At 41.7% G+C, this 19,111-nt stretch overlaps 1 protein-coding gene and 1 pseudogene across 3 annotated transcripts in view; both read right to left on the bottom strand.

The window, feature by feature from the left end:
* Positions 1–19,111, bottom strand: part of DIP2B (disco interacting protein 2 homolog B) — a 230,968-nt gene that overhangs the window by 143,348 nt on the left and 68,509 nt on the right. The window lies entirely within an intron of this gene.
* On the bottom strand, positions 15,752–16,231 carry LOC102271981 (small ribosomal subunit protein uS5 pseudogene; annotated as a pseudogene).

The following is a 19,111-nucleotide window of genomic DNA, read 5'->3' as shown; positions in this document are numbered from 1 at the left end:
TGAATGGGGGTGGAGAAGAAAGGAATATGTGTGAGGGACAGGAGGCAGGTTGACCAAAGAACTAGTGTCAATAGTTTGCGAGGACTTTAAGGCCAGGATTAAGACAGTGAACAAAATTCTGTTCCGGAAGAGTACAACTAATGCTGCAGGCAGGTTATATCCAATGTTCCTCAGACATTACCATTATCACTGCCTTAGTTAACTGGATTACGCAGTTTTTGTAAATCACCAGGATTCCCCGTCTGTCCTTTCTTTAAAGAAAAAATCCTGTGCTCATTAATGCAGAAACAGGTAGGTGTGGATGACTTGGTGGCATTAAAGAAAGGAAAATAACCCAAACTCATATTTAGAAATTACTTGAGTTATTTCTGAATCTGACATCAGTCAGTAACATGGCTGCTTTGGACCCAACCTGACGGAATTATGTGTGACCATGTTCTGCAAGACTGCTCACTTTATGCCACTGGGAAGGAAAAAGGCTGCTTGTCAAATGTGATAAAGAAAACTCTGAAGGGCTGAAAACAACTAAGCCAAGGAGGAAAATCTTCAAGAAACCTTATGTTCATTTGCAACCTTCTCCCTTAAATGTGAGTACTCGCTTTAATGTAACATATACTTTTTATTCACAAAAAAGATTGAAAAGATAACTATAAAAGAGAAGCTCAAAATATTATTAAAGCACTCTACTGTTTCAGTTAAACATTTATCACGCACACACACTTTGTGACGAAGTCCAGGATAGCGCAGGAAGAGGTCCATGAGACCCCCTCCCTGACTCCAGGGGCAATTTCTCCTGACACCCCTCCGCTCAGAGGCCCGCAGTCTATCAGACATCAGGCATCCCAGTGACACCCTCTGACTCAAACAGATGCTCATTTATTAATCACACTCCTCCAGGAACAGAAGACCACAGTACTACCTACCACAGTTCTAATAAGAAAATAACATTCTCACTTTTACCCTTTTCCCTCTCTAGTGTAATAAGAACAGTGAGCTGTTGTCTGTAAACTCTGAGTACAATGTATAAATTAAAAAACCATTTACATGAAATTCCATAATGCTGACAAACAATCTGAGCATTTCAATATAAATGCCAGGTACAAGTAAATTTATTTACAAAACAGAAGTAGAGTCAGGCACATAGAAAACAAACTTGTGGGTTACCAGGGGATTGGGGCGGAGCAGGGTGGGGGCTGGCAGGCGGGGAGAAAGATAAACTGGGAGACTGGGACTAAAAATGCCCACTACCATATATAAAATAGATAACATAAGAGTCTGCTATACAACCTAGGGGACTCTACTCAATACTCTGTAACGGTCCATATGAGAAAACAATCTTAAAAAAAAAAGAATAGATATATGTATAACTGATTCACTCTGCTGTATACCTGAAACTAACAATACTGTAAATCCACTATACAGCAATAATTTTTTTTATTTAATTAGATGCCAGATCTTCAACCACCTTTGCTTGAATTAAAATAATTTTTACGGTGACACAAGAAGTTATGTTGTCAAATAAATGGTGGATTTCCTATTCCAATAAGCACCACGCAGGCCTTTTAAAAAAATGAAGTAAATGGATAAATGTTGACATGGAAAGTGCTGTAAGATAAACTAAGTGAAAAACAAAGTGCAAAAGACTTCGTCTGGAGGCGCTCCTCCATATAAAGAGTGTCTCTCCGTGTATATATGCTACTTTGCCTAAAATACAAATTAATAGAAAGATTCACAAAGATTGGAAAACATCTCCATTTTAAACTAACTATAAACAAAAAACACCAGCTTAGATAACTTTCAGAAGAATGTAGTGGAAATTTTTACAAGTCAAGTATAAATATCTAACTATATTTAAAGCGAATACTACCTCTTCTATCATAAAAAGTAAAAATAACCAAGTTTCAAAGAAATAAAACTGAGACAAGCGATAGCTATTTTTAAAACATGCAAATCAGATTTATCTAAATACCTTGGGTTACTGAATCTTCAGTCTATTTTAGTGCCAACTGGAAACCGTGTTTTTTAGGATCACTTGAATCAAGTCAACACTCTGAAAAGTCTCCTGGTCTTGGACACATGTCAAAGCTCTAAGATACAATAGCCTTGGACCGGCCGGGCATAATAATGATCACCGTCAACTGTCAATATATATGGCTTTTGTTAACCTGTTTTATCACCATGCAAAACAGACACAATCTAACTCATATAGTCAAAACTTTGTCTTTAAGACCCTCTCCTAATTTCTCGCTTTTTCATTTCTACTTATGATCCTTAGTTTATATTTGAAAACAAACTCTATTCCTGCCCAAAGTTTTATTTTATATCTCTCTCTTTAGTCTCTAAGTCGTGTCCAACTCTTGCGACCACATTAATTGTAGCCTGCAAGGCTCCTCTGTCCTTGGAAGAATACTGGAGTGGGTTGCCATTATATAAAGCCCTGATAAGTGAGATTAAATTCTTGTTACACAAATCAAAAGTCTTAAAGCCAAAGAGCTGTCAGGCTGGAGCACTCTGTGCAAGATGGTAGCAACTACTGGCGATATGCAGTAGAATTATTCAGCTTTACTGACACTGTAAGTAACTAAAACACAGCAGGAAAGAAACCATGTTGGAGAAAATGACTGGAGTTCTGAGATCACAAAGGCACAAAGAAATTCCACCCTGAGGGCAGAAGAGGGAAGGCTGAGAGTAAAAGGGGAGAACGAGGAGCCCTTCAGTACATTTCCAGGAGGCCAGGTGCCAGCGGCCACTTATTTCATTCCTTTCTCATTTTTACTTTACTCCATCTGGTGATTTTTCTTCTGTGAATAAATAAATATTACAACATAAATCAATACACAGACTTTTGGTTAATACATTCAGTGGTCACAAAGAAAGGAAAAAACCATACATGAGCAACATGGATGCAGCATTCTCCTCGATGGCCACATTAAGCATAACTGTGGTGTACTTGATGTTTTCTGATAATAAAACCTGACCAATTTACTCTGCAGCCCTAAATATGTTCACTGAAACATAAAGGGATAGGTACTTACCAGCTGTGTGTACTACGAGCTTGTTAACCTGCATTTCCAGTGCTAGCACGGTTTTACTCTCATTAGAGCCAACAGCTGCCAAAGTGTTATTCCTTTTAGACCTTGAATCTAAGCTCTGTGATAACTGATGCAGCCAATTTAACTTAATGGTACTATGAAAATAATTTTTTTAACATATCAAGTTATTCAACGTAGAGCTCCTCCCTCTCAATAAGAGAAAAATGTCAGAAGAATTACAAAAGAAAACCAGACGAATTACATGACGGCTAAAAGCTGAAAGCTGGGAGAATTCCCTGGAAGTCCACTGGTTAGGACTTAGCACTTTCCCTGGTCAGGGAACTAAGATCCTGAAAGCCACAAAGAAGAAAAAAAAAAGGTGGAAAGGTGGGTCACCAATTCTGAAAGACAAGCCCTTAAAGGAGTACGTCAAGGCTGTATATTGTTGCCCTGCTCATTTAACTTCTATGCAGGGTACATCATGAGAAACGCTGGGCTGGAGGAAGCACAGGTTGGAATCAAGATTGCTGGGAGAAATATCAATAACTTCAGATATGCAGATGACACCACCCTTATGGCAGAAAGTGAAGAAAAACTAAAGAGCCTCTTGATGAAAGTGAAAGAGGAGAGTGAAAAAGTTGGCTTAAAGCTCAACATTCAGAAAACGAAGATCATGGCATCCGGTCCCATCACTTCATGGGAAATAGATGGGGAAACAGTGGAAACTGTCAGACTTTATTTTTTGGGCTCCAAACTCACTGCAGATGGTGATTGCAGCCATGAAATTAAAAGACGCTTACTCCTTGGAAGGAAAGTTATGACCAACCTAGACAGCATATTAAAAAGCAGAGACATTACTTTGTCAACAAAGATCCATCTAGTCAAGGCTATGGTTTTTCCAGTAGTCATGTATGGATGTGAGAGTTGGACTATAAAGAAAGCTGAGCGCAGAAGAATTGATGCTTTTGAACTGTGGTGTTGGAGAAGACTCTTGAGAGAGTCCCTTGGACTGCAAGATCCAACCAGTCCATCCTAAAGGAAGTCAGTTCTGAATATTCACTGGAAGGACTGATGCTGAAGCTGAAACTCCAATACTTTGGCCACCTGATGCAAAGAACTGACTCATTGGAAAAGACCCTGATGCTGGGAAAGATTGAAGGCAGGAGGAGAAGGGGACAACAGAGGATGTGATGGTTGGATGGCATCACCAACTCAATGGACATGAGTTTGGGTAAACTCTGGAGTTGGTCATGGACAGGGAGGCCTGGCATGCTGCAGTCCATGGGGTCACAAAGAGCAGGACACGAACCAAACTGAATATTATCTAAAAACCAGCCAGGCAAAATAAAAACAGCAAATTGTATCTAAATTGATATAAGACCAAGATAGACAAAACATTTAATCATATATCAAACAATGGTGGTGGTGGTTTAGCAGCTGTGTCCTTTTGCGACCCCATAGACTATAACCCGCCAGGCTACTCTGTCCATAGACTTCTCCAGGCGAGAATACTGGAGTGGGTAGCCATTTCCTTCTCCAGGGGATCATCGCAACCTAGGAATCGAACCTGGGTCTCCTGCATTGCAGGCAGATTCTTTACCGACTGAGCTACAAGGAAAATACCTATTAACGTATGTTACATTTGAGCTGGGCTAAACTTTTAAAATACATTAATTTTAGTATTTCTAATGTACTTTTCTGGTTTGAGAGTCAATGTTGAGTTCTTGGATTAATAATCTGATGACTTCACACTTACTATAAAACCTTTTCATTGAGTAAATATCAATTTCAATCTATTTGGTTCTGTGCTCTAATTATTAAGGCAGTAGAGAAGGGTTGGTTAAATAGATAAACGTGCTCAATCACATCTGACTCTCTGCGTCTCCATGGAGGATCAGAGCGCGCCAGGCTCCTCTGCCCGTGGAATTATCCAGGCAAGAATACTGGAATGGGTTGTTATTTCCTATTCCAGGAGATCTTCCTGACTCAGGGATGGAACCTGAGTCTCTTGCATCTCCTGCATTGGTAAGTGGATTCTTTACCACTAGCACCACTTAGGAAGGGTTGGTTGGAATCCAGCAGCTCAAGAGTTGAAACAAAGGGGTGTGTTCTTAACAGGAACTACTGATTTTCCTGATACTGCCTACACAACATCTCCATTTGTGGCCTTAGGTGATTCACTGATCTCTGATAGGTTCTTTTTCATATGCAAAATGGGTGGAGTCATTTGTAAGAGTGGTGGTTTAGTCACTCTATCCTGTCTGACTTGCTGCCCCATGGACTGCAGCCCCCCTAACTTATCTTTAATGATAGCTGCTGCTTTGGGTTTACCATAAAGTCAACGTGTTCTACATTTCTAGAAGACTAAATTCAGCTCTGGTCTTAATATTCAATACCAGGACATTAAGTCTAAAGCTATACATAAGTTCTAATTAGTGTATGAGTTTTAATTTCAGCAAGAGTAGAAAGGTTGAGAAAGATTGTAGGAAAAGCATAAAACTCAAGTTTTAGCTCAGACTGAAATTCAGTTACCTGCTAAAAAGAAAAAAAGTAAAAGATTTAAAATAACACACACCAGATGGAAAAACAAAAAGATCAATATAATAAAATCTTAGAATAGCTTCAGGTTCAACAATTAGGCATTAAGTTCAGCCAGCAGCATCTGGCCACGCCTTTGTGGAGAAATGAGACAATTAAGTTCCTACTATTTGAAAAGGAATTTCCTATGTGGGCTCTGGTCCATAAACAGACTAAAATTTTATAACATTAAAATGTGATCAATCTATACTTTTATATTAAAGCCTAAATTCCTATTAAAGGGGGGGGGGAAGCTTTCACTGGAAATGATCGCAGTAATGATTCTCCAGTAACAGGTACTGTGACAATTAACCCAGTGAGTCACTCCTTGGCCCACAGCTGTGAACCTCAGTCGTTTCTCCAGTGGGGGCGACAAATGCCACCTTTCCTTCCTTCCTTTAAGAGAAGGAAAGTGAAAGTGAAGTCACTTAGTCGTGTCCGACTCTTTGCGACCCCATGGACTGTAGCCTACCAGGCTCCTCGGTCCATGGGATTTTCCAGGCAAGAATACTGGAGTAGGTTGCCATTTCCTTCTCCAGGGGATCTTTCTGACCCAGGGATCGAACCCAGATCTTCTGCATTGTAGGCAGACGCTTAACCGTCTGAGCTACCAGGAAAGCCCCCGCACATTACTCTATCTCCTCCAGCACCTTACTTTCACCAGTTCCAAGTAGGAAAAAGAAAGAAAGCAGCATGAGAATCGCAGAAAATAATTACTCCTGGTTAGCGGAGGAGCCTGGTAGGTTGCAGTCCACGGGGTCACTAAGAGTCACCCACGACTGAGCGACTTCACTTTCACTTTTCACTTTCCTGCATTGGAGAAAGAAATGGCGGCCCACTCCAGTATTCTTGCCTGGAGAATCCCAGGGACGGTGGAGCCTGATGGGCTGCCGTCTACGGGGTTGCAAAGAGTCGGACACGACTGAAGCGACTTAGCAGCAGCAGCAGCAGAACATATTTCAGTGTTACATCAGTCAGTTGTCCTGATGGTGTTAAATCACTCAATTGTTTAAAATTTAGGTAACATGAAGAATCCTCCTCTGGCCCAGAAGAACCTCTGTTCACCTGTATCTACAGATCCCATCACCACTCTTCTAACTCACCGACCTCACACCCTTTGCACTTCCTCCAATGTATCAATTCTGCAGGACCCTCCCCCCCCAACCACACCAACCATTTCCTGTGCCCAGAACACACCTTCCCTAGACTTTCTCATAAATGGACTTCCTCTCATCATTTCAGGTCTCAGCTCAAATTATCACATCTTCAGAAACAATGTTTCTCATCATCCTAGAGAAAATGGAATCTGTTAACCCCGCCCCCGCCCCAGCTTTATTTTATGTTATGGCAATTACTTGCTAAGAAGTTCAGCCATTTTAAGTCAACCACCTGGACTATCACAATTTTAAATTAACAGACATGTAGCAGCCACTTCACTCAGTCAAAGGACTTCAAAAGTCCTCAACCTTTAACATAAATAATACAAATTCTGAACATTAAGAGACTCTCCCTGATAGGTTACTTCACGTCACCAGTCCCCACTCCACCCTCCACACTTACAATGTTCTATAGAAACAGACACAAAATCCAGATGGACAGCAGGGGCCATACACATAGAACCCAGCAGCTGGGTTAAAGGATGGAATCCTAGTCTGGATGGTCTTGTTACAGGCGCCTGTTCTCCACAACTCAGGGAATAGAAAGGTACCTCATTCAGGCAGCATTACTTTAAAAAGCTCCTCCTGATCCTCAGCGACGTGACTAGTAAGGAAATAACTACTGTACATCCATTTGGAACTCTGAATCTTGTGTAAGTACAGTACAGCAGAGGCACCGACACTAACAAAATTTCTAAAGCTATTTTGTGTGTGCATGCTCCGTGATGTCTGACTCTGCTACCCTATGGATTGCCGCCCACCCAGGTCCTCTGTCCATGAGATTTTCCAGGCAAGAATACTGGAGGGGCTTGTCACTTCATTCTCCAAACCCGCATCTCTTGCACCGGCAGGTGGGTTCTCTACCACTGCATCACCTGGGAATATCTACCACTGTATTATTTCAAGGTTCGTTTTCTCTTTTTGCAGGGAGAGGGTCTGGGTAACTGAACATTTATGCCTAGCTTTGCTTTCATTCATCAGTATTCTAGATGAATGAATAATAAATTCATTCATTATGAATAAGGAATAATTATTCATTATAATGAATAAATTAAATAAATAAATACCAAAATAAATTCTACAGCCATAGATTACATTTTTATAAAAGTCAATGGTCCCAAGAGACAGTTTTTCTTCCAACTTTCTTTCCTATACCTTGTTTTCAAACACAACTAGGGCTGAGTTTAAAGTATAGTACAACTTGTTTTTCTACTCTCTGATGGACCTCAAAAGAGAAATGTAGGCAGAACACTTGCAATATCTGATTAAGGAAACAGAAAATTGAAAATAATCTGTACGAAGAGCAGAAGAGAGAAGCATGGGTGGCAGGCTTTCAAAAATGAAGTGGAAACGCTTAAGAAGTATTTTTAGGGTTGCTGCTTCCACATAAGACCTCCAAGCATAGGGGACACTAAGGAGAGGAAGAAAATCTGCACACACAGACTAGGACTGAACTAGTGCAACAGTACCGGCAACTTCCTACGTGACACAATCACTTCTAAGCACCTCTACTACCTAAAATAATAAGATGGTAGTCTTGTTTTGGACAGAATCTAACAGACTGTCCCATGAAAAATATTCCTTTCTCATCAAAGATACATCCATAACCTCTAATAGAACAGACATCCGAAAGAAGTGGTGGTCATAAGGTAACTTTAATTATCATTATCTTTTTTGAACTGAAAGCAAATTTTTTTTTAAGTGAAGAAAAGAAAAAGAGGGAGAAAATTTATGGAAAATTTTTGAACAGAAGAAAGGTGCCAAGATGCAGAGGAAGATAAACATGGGGACATAAGGAACAAAGGGCCTGTTGGAGAGACCAAGAATTGGTGGACAGCCTGAATCACTTTTGTCTTCACATCAAGGATGAAGAGGGGAGAGCTGGTACTGCGCGCACTGGAATCTGGGGAGCAGAGTCAAGTGTGAGCTCTGAGGAGGTCCACACTCCCCTAGGTCAGGCACCCCTTCCCTGCTGCAGCCCCAAATCCCAGGGAATCCCCAGCCAAGGTTCTGATGGTCTTGGTGGGAGAGGGAAGAGGGGACAGAGGTACCCACCAAGTCATAAGAGTAAAGTGTGTAAAAAGTAATTTTAATTAACTAGTCATCATGTAAATATTTTAATAAAGTTCATAGAGCAAGTGAAGGGTGAAACAAGAGGGTGGCCTAAAGACGAGGTGACAGTAACAGAACATCCCCAGAATCTAAAAGGACAAGGGAACATGTATATTAAACTATCCTGTTGAGGACAGAAAAGGGTACGAGAAGAGACACGGAGCTTCGACACCGTGTCAAGCTCCAATTTTATCTAGAAGTCAACTGGCTTGACATAGTTCCAACTGGTGTGAAGACAGACACCTTCCTAAGGTGCACTCGTTTGAAAGCAATGTGGCTGCATCTGGAAAACAGAGAAACCTAAGAGCAGACCAGCTTCAGTTTTACCCGACATGTACTACTAACTTTCATCATACCTTGACCTGTGGTTCAAAATCCAGAGATACAAAAGATATACATACAGTGAAAACACCATTCCCTCTCCTGTTTTCCAGTCAAGTTCGTTCCTGAGAATGTGTCCAAAGATGCACAGACTACAAGCAAAAGCACATTTTCACATGGGCATATTTTGATATGGACGTTTATAACGTTTTTTGGAAAGCAGTCTTTGTTCTAACTAAACTCACTAGCATCACACATATCCATAGATTTCAACTTTTCCACGAGGCTGACTTCAAGACTTTTTTGGGGCGGGGGGGCAAGCAGTATGGCTTGTGGGATCTTAGTCCCTCAACCAAGATTGACCCTGGGGCCCTTGGCAGTGCAAGGGCGGAGTCCTACCCACTGGACCACGAGGGAACTCCCAAAGGCATTTTAAGTATCAAGAGAAGTAGGCTTCCCTTCCCTGATGTCTCAGACTAAAGAATCTGTCTGCAATGCAGGAGACCAGGGTTCGATCGCAGGGCCAGGAAGATCTCCTGAAGAAAGGCATGGCTACCCACTCCAGTGTTTTTGCCTGGAGAAGTCTATGGACAGAGGAGCCTGGTGGGCTACAGTCCAAGGAGTTCCAAAGAGCTGGACACAACTGAGCCGCCAACATTTTCACTTCACTTTCATCAAGAGAAGTGGTAGAGTGAAAGTGCTGGATTATGAAGTCTGGGTTCTCGCCTCAATTCTGTGCAAGTTTGGGAAAGTCCCACCATTTCTTCAGCACTCTCCCTTATCTCTGTGGCCACCTCTTGAGTCCAGGCTACCTTCAGCTCCTGCCTGGACCTGCCCAGCCCCTCCACATGCTCCAAAACAACCCACCCTCCTGCCTCCTCCAGGCCATTCTGCTCAGGGCTGCAGCTGACATAACTTTAAGTGCAAATCTTGTTTTTATGTGAATACTGAACTCTCGTGCAATCTTTTCACCATTTCGGTGAAACCAGGCACAGAGCACATCCACAGCATCCAGAGTGAGGCTGGCAGTCTTCAGAGCTCACTTCCTGAGCTGGATTCCTTCACTCAACACATGAAAAGACTGGAGCCCAAGAGACTAAGTAGGTGGGCCACATCCTCAATGCCATGTGGTTCCCAGAATGCCACAATTATGTGGAATTCTAAAGGTCATCCACCCATGATGAGTATTTACCAAAGGTCAGGCACTGTGCTAGCTTTCAAGAACTTCGGTGAAGAGGTGAAACCTCTGACTTCTTAACGCTTATATTTCTAGATACAGTTCTAGAAAAGCAGCACATACCTGAGATGCTGTTCTCTCACTTCACTGGAATCCCTGTCAAAATGTCTCCTCTTCTAACCACTGTCGAGAACACCATCCCTCACTTCACTCCACCTGCTCCATTTGTCTACACAGCACAGATCACCATCAGAATATGATATATTTGTGGTTCATCTGTTTGCCCACTATCTGGAAGCTTCCTGAGTGTATCTACCTTGCTCACTGCTATCTACCCCGTGCCTAGAACAGTGTCAGGCACAGAGTAGGCACTCAATAAATATTTGCTGGAAAAAAACAGGTAATGTGACAAGAAGAGACTGAGATGGGCAAGTAGCCACTTTGGGAAGGGTGATCAGAAAAGGGCTGTAAGACAAGGTGACATTTAAGCTGCAGCCTGAAGAACAGTAAGGAGAAGAGTCAGGACAGCCTGAAGAACAGTAAGGAGAAGAGTCAGGACAGATCAGTGTATGGAGAAGGAACAGTGAGTGTCAAGGCCCTGGGGCATGAGAGATCCCAGTGTGAAAGGGCAACTTTGCCTTGCACAGTGAGGGAGGGGAAAGCAGTAGACAAAGCTGGAGAAGCAGGCAGGACCCTGAAGGCTATGCTAAGGAGTCAATAATTTATCCTATATGAAATGCCATCATTAAGAACTAAGCAAGGAGTTACATGATATGGTTGTGTTTTTCATAAAGCACTGTACCTCCTGTGAGCAGAAGAGTGTATAGAAGACAAAAATGAAGCAGAAGGACCAATCAGGACACTCAAGCAGTTTTCCAATTGAGAAATGATAGTAATTTAGTGGTGAAATATAGACAAAGAGAAGTGAAGATACTTAAGATATGTGTAAGGTAGAATTGTTAAGACGTGCTGATGGGCTGGACAGAGACAGGGAAGATATAAGATGATTTCCAAGTTTCTGACTTGTGCAATTGGGTGTATCAGGATCTACTAACTGAAATGAAAAAGGGTTGAGGGGGAAAAGCCAGAACTTTGTTTTGTACCAATGAAGCTTGAGTCATAGGTTTCTGATCTCCAGGTGGAACTCAGAGGACAGGTCTGGGCTGCAGCTACATGCTCAGGAGTCATCAGCATAAAGATGATATTTAAAGCCATGAGAGTAAGTGAAATGACCAAGGGAAAGGAGTACAAATAAAGAGAAGTGAGGCACAAAACTGAGCCTGGAGGCATTCCAGCACTTAGAGGTCACGCAGAGCACGGAGGCAGTAAAGGAGAAGGAGAAGGACTTGTCTAATGAGACAGAAAGAAAACAACTGGATTCCATCACAGAAGACCTGGGGGCTCTTAGCAAGAATGGTTTCGGTGAAGTAGTGAGGAACGGAGCCAGTACCGAGTGGTTCAAAGACTGAATGGAAGAGAAAAAAGGTAGAAGAAAGAATAGACAACTCTTTTGAAAGGTTTGACTGTGAAGGGGAGAAAAAAATGGGCCACTAGAAATCAAGAGAGGTGAATTTAACAAGGGACAATTTCTTTCTACAGATGGGGTGCACCAGAGCTTGTTCCATTATACCCAACTGGAGGGAAATGAGAGGAGAGTGGCCCAGCTGCCAAAACAAAAACCTCTGGATGAGGAGGAGGGCAATTGAGGGTGTCCCTCTAGACAGATTCTTATTTTCTCAGGCAAGCACCAAACAAAGCCATCAGCTGAGAGAACAGAAGTCTGTAAGGTTTGAGGGAAAGGTGTGAAGTACTCTTCTTAGAACCTGAGAAAGCAAACTTAAAAGCTGGGCTTCCTGACAGTGATGAACCCCATTTCAGACCGTGGTTATGTCAACATGGAATTTCAGTTAAGACTTCCCGTACACGGTCAATACTTCCTTCAATCAATGTTGTTATTCGAATTTATACCGAGACCTAGGTTTGTAATACCATCTTCGGAAATCACTGATCTAATGTAAGTAAATGTCCCCTCTCCCACCAAAACAGAGTATTACAGACTCTCTACACATTCCCAGGATTTCAATCAATCATCAGATCATCAGCATCTTTAAAAAAAAGAGATCAGACAACAAACCAAATGAAAAAAAAATTACATAATCAGAGGAAATGTGACCACAGACTATCTTACATATTTCTAGATTAAAATGCATACTGATACTTGATATGCTTTAAAATAATTGAAGAGGGTAAGAGAAAGTGGGTAATGGTATAGATGAAATTAGACTGGCCATGTGTTAGTAACTGTTGATATTGGGGTAATCAGTATACATGGATTCCCTATACTAGTCTCTCTACTCTGAAATGTATTTGAAAATCTCCATTTAAAAAAGTAAAAAAGTAATCAAAGAAATCCAGAACACTAAAATATAACCAATATTTTATGTTTCCAATATAAATTAATATTCCCCAATATTTCATAATTTTTTTCATTTCCAAAATTCTAGTTTGCTTCCTTAACAACTAACTCATCAGGAAAGGAAGCCCTTATCCTTCCAAACAAAATTCACTTTATTTCAAAAATAACCCTCTCTCTTGTCTGTTTTGTAGGATCAAGCCTGCCCCATTGACCATGTGTCTTACTGAGTAAGGCCTGACCAGGTCCCCCAGTGCAGTCTGAGACAAGGGGGCACTACTGCCCAACCCAGGGGTTCGGATGCAGGCTGGCTGGCTTCCACACTAAGCTCTGCCTCTATCACTATTAAAGGTAACATGTGAGGCTCAAAAATGAAGACAACGGGGAAAAAGTAAAATAAAAGTGATCAACTTTTCCTTCCTTCCTCAACAAATGTCTGACCTCCAGAGCTCTTGGAACCTCCACAACAAACAAGCTCACCTTCACTAACTTCTCTTTTAGCAAAAAAAGTAAAGGACTGGTTCGTGTCCAGTGGTTAAGACTACGTGCTTCCAGTGCAGGGGGTCAGGGCTGATCCCTGGTCAGGAGGAGGGGGAGGCAGAGGAGGAAAAGGGAGAAAAGGAAGTAGGGAGGAAGAGAAGGACTGAGACCAGAGTATCTGCTGGGAATGGAGTGGACAGTCCTCTGTGCTTCCCAGAGGCCCTGCTGCCTTGGTCAGATTAATTTATACCAGAAGTAGCTTTTAAAGACACTTAACCACTGTGGCGAATGTGGGTAGCAAATGAATGCTACTGAGGAGAAATCAGCACTGATTAATTCCCCTCCTGAGACAAAAGGTAGATCATATTTCTCTGATTCTACTACACAACTCTCCTCCATCCCTTCCCACATCTCTTTTCCCTACCAACCCCTTCTCAAACCAAACTTGTGGCAGATAAAATGAACTGGACACCATATGACTGGAAAGAGCCAAAATTTTAAGGACACCACTGCTCCGGTTAGTTCCACCTTGCCAATCGGAGGGTTACCTGACTGGTTTCACTGACAGAACTGGTTGCCCAGGAGGGTGGATGTTATCTCTGAGAGCCACAAAGACCATCTTCTCTTTGCAGCAGCTATTCTAAACATTTCTTAGTTTATGAATACGTATCTGTTTCAGCGGTTTCCAAATCTGGAATTTTACAGGAATTTCTAGAAGAGTTCTTCTAAGATTTGGTTGGGGCCCATAAACCTGTATTTTTCAAAAAGTCATCAGGCAGTTGCACTTACTCAGGCTTAGAAACAAATGATGTATTATGAGCTGAGGTACAAACATAACTCATATTCAAAAGAGTAACCTACCTCTAAAAGCTTTAATTATTCTGAACATAACCAAAATATTTTCTCTAAATAAAACTACAATTCTAGATAATATGCAAAGTAAAATCAAATTGTTAATTCAGAAAAAAAAAACAATAAAAAGCTAACAAATTACAAGGAAGGACTAAAGTACAGTCTTCTAAGATTGGTCTTGCTGACATATTGGACTGGATGATTCTTAGTTGATAGAGGCTATGCATTGTTGGCTAGTCCTATCAACCGAATATAATTTCAGTGAAAATCTTACTGTAACAACAGAATGAGTGATTTTGCTGAAATGAAGGCCAGCTCTCTGATTTCTATCCACTAGATGCCAGTAGCATCCCCCAAGTTGTAACAATCGAAAATGCCTCTAGACACTGTCAAACGTCCACTGCAGGGCAAAAATCACCCCAGTCCAGGACTACTGGATTAAAGGAACCAGGTTAAAAATTAGAAGGAAAAAAAAAAAAAAAACGGCTAAAATAGATTGGAGTGAAGGTACAGCAAATAAATTGTCTTCAGAATATAAAGCAGTAGCACGAGGTGCACTCTTACTGGCTATTTTTATTAAAAACAAAACTAAAGGAAATGGACTTAAGTTTCACAAGGGAGCATCGATGAGTACTCAAAAGGAAAAACCTCTTAACTCCTAAATTTCATTACAGCCAGGAAGTCTGGAGACCCTTTCCTGGAGATAATTAGAATGAAAAGGCTGTGATATGACTCAGAAGCTTTGGGACTAGAGCGTAGGTCTGAGAGAGCTGCGGAGGGCCCATTTTAGCCTGAGAACCTCTCCCGCCCTGGAGCCTGAAAGACTCCTTCAGAAGGAAAGCACTTGACTCACAGTTAAAGTCTCCCTCTGGACTCAGGTCCGTGTGATGTGACCAGTTTCTGAACGCACACACAGCAAGCCAACAAGGCTAGCAGGTTTATGGCCCTTCCCTGCTGCTTGTGCTTCTTAAGGCCAAGGTGAGGCTGTGAACCAGTCTTCTCTTTTGCGCCCAGGGTCAGTCCTAGCATTGTTCTAGTGCAGAGGCTGCCAGTCCAAAGTGGAGCTGTGACCAGGAATGGTATTCTACGCAGATCAGCACATCTATAGTATCTATCTCAGTAAAAGTAAAGGCAAATACAACAAATCTGAGAAAAGAGAAAAAAACAAGTCAAGCCACAAACTACTGTAAATCAGTAGTTCCCCAAAATGTGATCCATTGATTTCTGTGGGTCCTGCAAGAACTTACAAAGGTCCAAAAAGTATAAAATACTTTAATAATGATATTAAAAGATTTTTTTTACCATTTTTACTGTGTGAATGGCTATTTTATATTTTAACCTTTTGCTCTTCATCCATAACAATGGATCTCAAAATTCATATTTTTAAATTATTTGCTCTCATAGCATAAAAGCAATGGTGAATAAAATGGCACAAATCAAGGGAGTGGTGATTTAGGCCATACATATACAGTGGAAGTTACTGGTTTTATTACATCTTGATCCCTGAATCCACATCTTTCTAATATTCTGTGTCGTCTCAAGGAAAAGCACTTACACAGTTCTGAGCTGAACTGGCTGTCTTTTTTCTTTTCTAAACTGGCTTCATTCACTATATTTTTTTCATATAAACCTATGTGATGGCTACAGCTGGAGCCTGGGTCCTTTGCACGGAAACTCTGGGGTGGGTCTTTACAAGAAGGTCAGTGAATTCCTGATATGGAGGCTCAAAGACTCAGTGAACACTGACTCTTTCCAGAGATCAGGGGTGAGATAACTGTAGGTCTTGGAAATGGCATGAAAAGTGGCCTTGGCAAAGTTGCTCAGGATGGCAGTGATGGCAGCAGGATGGAGATGCAGCGATGGTCAATTCCAGCCATCATCAGTAGCTTCTTGGGCACAGGGACTGAGATGGTGCCAGTGTTCCTGAAGACAAGGATGAGGCAAACCAGCACAGAGCCACAGTGGTGAGTCACCTTGCAAGGGACAGCATGAGGCTTGCGGACCTTGTTCCCCCAGTAACCTCACTGAACAGGGATGACAGAGAGAGTTTGGCCAGAAGTAATGCCCAACAGATGGCAGTGGCTACCTCCTAAGAGCACTTAACACCCATACACCATTCCTACTTTAACATCATTTCTACTTGAACTGATGGACAAACTATGGTTTTCAGACTTGAGTATCTGGCAGACATTCTCTTAAAAATTAACCAAGTGAGTTTGGTACCAGCAGCGCTGATAACAATCATAAACTTCAGTGAACTGGCGGTAATTTCAAAGCAAAAATCAAAATTTTGGAATACTTGAGCTTGACAGCTTTACAATACTTAGCATTTTTTCTTATGAGACTGAATATGAGATTAACAAATACAACTTTTGCTAATGTATAATGAAATGTGTCATAATTTGAAAGCTGTACCTAACATACTGATTCAATATTTTCCAAATGACCAATGAATGATGTTTAAAAACAAATTATATACTAGTAATAATTCATTCAAAGTATAAGACAGATAGGTGCTTCCTCCATGGCTCAAGTGGTAAAGAATCTGCCTGCAATGCAGGAGACATAGGTTCGATCCCTGGGTCTGGGAAGATCTCCTGGAGAAGAAAATGGATAAAATTTGTAAGATCAGTAATCCAGTATAGTCAAAGCTATGGTTTTTCCAGTAGTCATGTACGAGTATGAGAGATGGACCATAAAGAGGGCTGAGCATCAAAGAACTGATGCTTTCGAACTGTGTCATTGAAGAAGATTCTTGGGAGTCCCTTGGACTGCAAGATTAAACCAATCAATTCTAAAAGAAAGCAACCCTGAATATTCATTGCAAGGACTGATGGTGAAGCTCCAATATTTTGGCCACCTGATGTAAAGAGCCGACTCATTGGAAAAGACCCTGATGCTGGGAAAGATTGAAAGCAGGAAGAGAAGGGGATGACAGAGGACAAGATGTTTGGATGGCATCACCAACTCAATGGACATGGTTTGATCAAACTCTGGGAGATGGAAAAGGACAGGAAGCCTGGCATGCTGCAGTCCATGGAGCTGCAGAGTTGGGCATGACTGAGCGACTCAACAGCAACCAACTCAAACTGATTGATTAAATCTTCACCAATATTCTTCTGTATGTTAGGAACTAAGAACTAACAGTTCCTTAAAGCACTCCCTGTATGTATTAAGTCATTACAGTCCTCTGAGATGCCACACACAGTTAGGTAAAGAAGATATAGAAAGAAACTGGAAATGAAACCTGACTTCCAAGTGTACACAGTGGAACAGGGGTGACTGAACGGTAAACGGGCTCTCAGAACACAATCTAGAATGTGCAGCAACAGAAGTACAAACCAGGTGGAATAGGGGCATCACTGTAGGAGACAGCTGGGCTTAATGGAAAAGGTGACCACTGAGCAGAGTCCTATGGGCTGAAGAGGTTGTAGGAAAAAAATAAAAAAGAGCACAATAAACTGCAGGATTTTAAACAAGAAAGGACATCATTAGGTTTTTGTGTTTTATAAAGAAATCTGACAACACTTAGTGAGGGGGCCAAGACAGAAACAGGGCAAGTGAGATGGGGAGGAGCATGAGCCAGTGGGGATAGAGAGAAAAAAGCAAAAGTGATGTTTTGGAGGGAGAACTGGTAAGATTTGGTGACCTAGGACAGCAGTCAGATAGAAAAACACAGGCTGTGCAGACAACAGAGGGCCTCTATAACAAACACATATACATGCTTGTTTTAAACAACTCAGAAATGTAAAAATCCATTCTTGGCTCACAGGCCTCCGGTTAGATGCTGACCTCTGACCTGAGAGATAAGCAACAAAGGAGAGGAAGAGCCTGCTGAGGTGACACCCATGTTTCTGGCTTAACCTAGTAGACAGGCGGAGGTGCCACTCACAAGAACTGTGGATATAAAATGAAACGCTCAATGGTTTCTGAGTGGTGGTAGTGGAGAGCGTGGAGGAAGAGTAAGTTAGTTTCAGACGGCCCAGGTGGAACTGTTAAGTAGAGTGCCACACATATAAACATGGAGCTCAGAATAGAGGTCTGGGTGGAGAGAAAGATTTGGAAATCATCAATATACTAAACAGCTAAAACCGTGTAAATGGCTGACAGCCAAGGTAAGAGTGTCAAGTGAAAAGAAAGTTGGCTACAATCATGGGAAACACTAGGGGTTGGGGAGGAAACAAAAGGAGTCTGTGAAGAAAACTCAAAGAAAAGACAGAACAGCAGGTGTATTTTAAGATGCTAAAGGACAGCAGCAAACTAAGTTGTGGACCTTCACTTAATGCCCAGGAAAGATGCCAAACCATAGATGTTTCAGAAAAGCAGCGAGGGCTGCCTAAGGGTGCACAATTCCCATGATTCTGGCAAACAAACATTTGCTGTAATTTCCAAGAGGCCACTTGTTATAAGGTCTCTTCCCCAAAACAAATTTGCTCCTAGCCTAGCCATGCTACCATTTCCTACCTGGTACCAACCCATTCTTCATGGAAACCACATACAGGAAGGAGCCAAATGCTTTTGAGGAGCGTAAACTCCTCACTGCTCAAGTCTGGCTTCCTGAATGTAGCCCCACCAGTTGTAACATCCCTGGCAATTCTTTGTCACTTACATGCTTCTATCCTGGGAAGGGAAGTAATTGATCTGACTGGCAGATGTGGGGAAAATAAATGGTACAGTTGTGTCTTTCTTCCTCTTAAGAGTGACCTGGATGGGAGTTGCGTTGGCTGGAAGCTTTGTCTACTACCCACGCCTTCTCTAATCCAGCAGTACTGTGGATTCAGCCTAATTCTGGAACTTAACAAGCTGATTTGGCTCTAATACTAAACTGCTTCCTTTACCTTGCCTTCATCAATAATAAAGGTGATATTATAGTCCCTATTTACTAATCCTTTAATTTCTATCCAATCTATTCAAAACTTGGGTGGGAGAGAAAGGTGCTATTTATTGCTCTCCCCTCCCTTCTAGATCCTAACATCAACTTTAAGTAACT

The sequence above is a fragment of the Bos mutus genome, chromosome 5 (assembly GCF_027580195.1).
Source record: "Bos mutus isolate GX-2022 chromosome 5, NWIPB_WYAK_1.1, whole genome shotgun sequence".
Taxonomy (NCBI): Eukaryota; Metazoa; Chordata; class Mammalia; order Artiodactyla; family Bovidae; genus Bos; species Bos mutus.
This window is presented reverse-complemented; position numbering and strand designations above follow the sequence as displayed.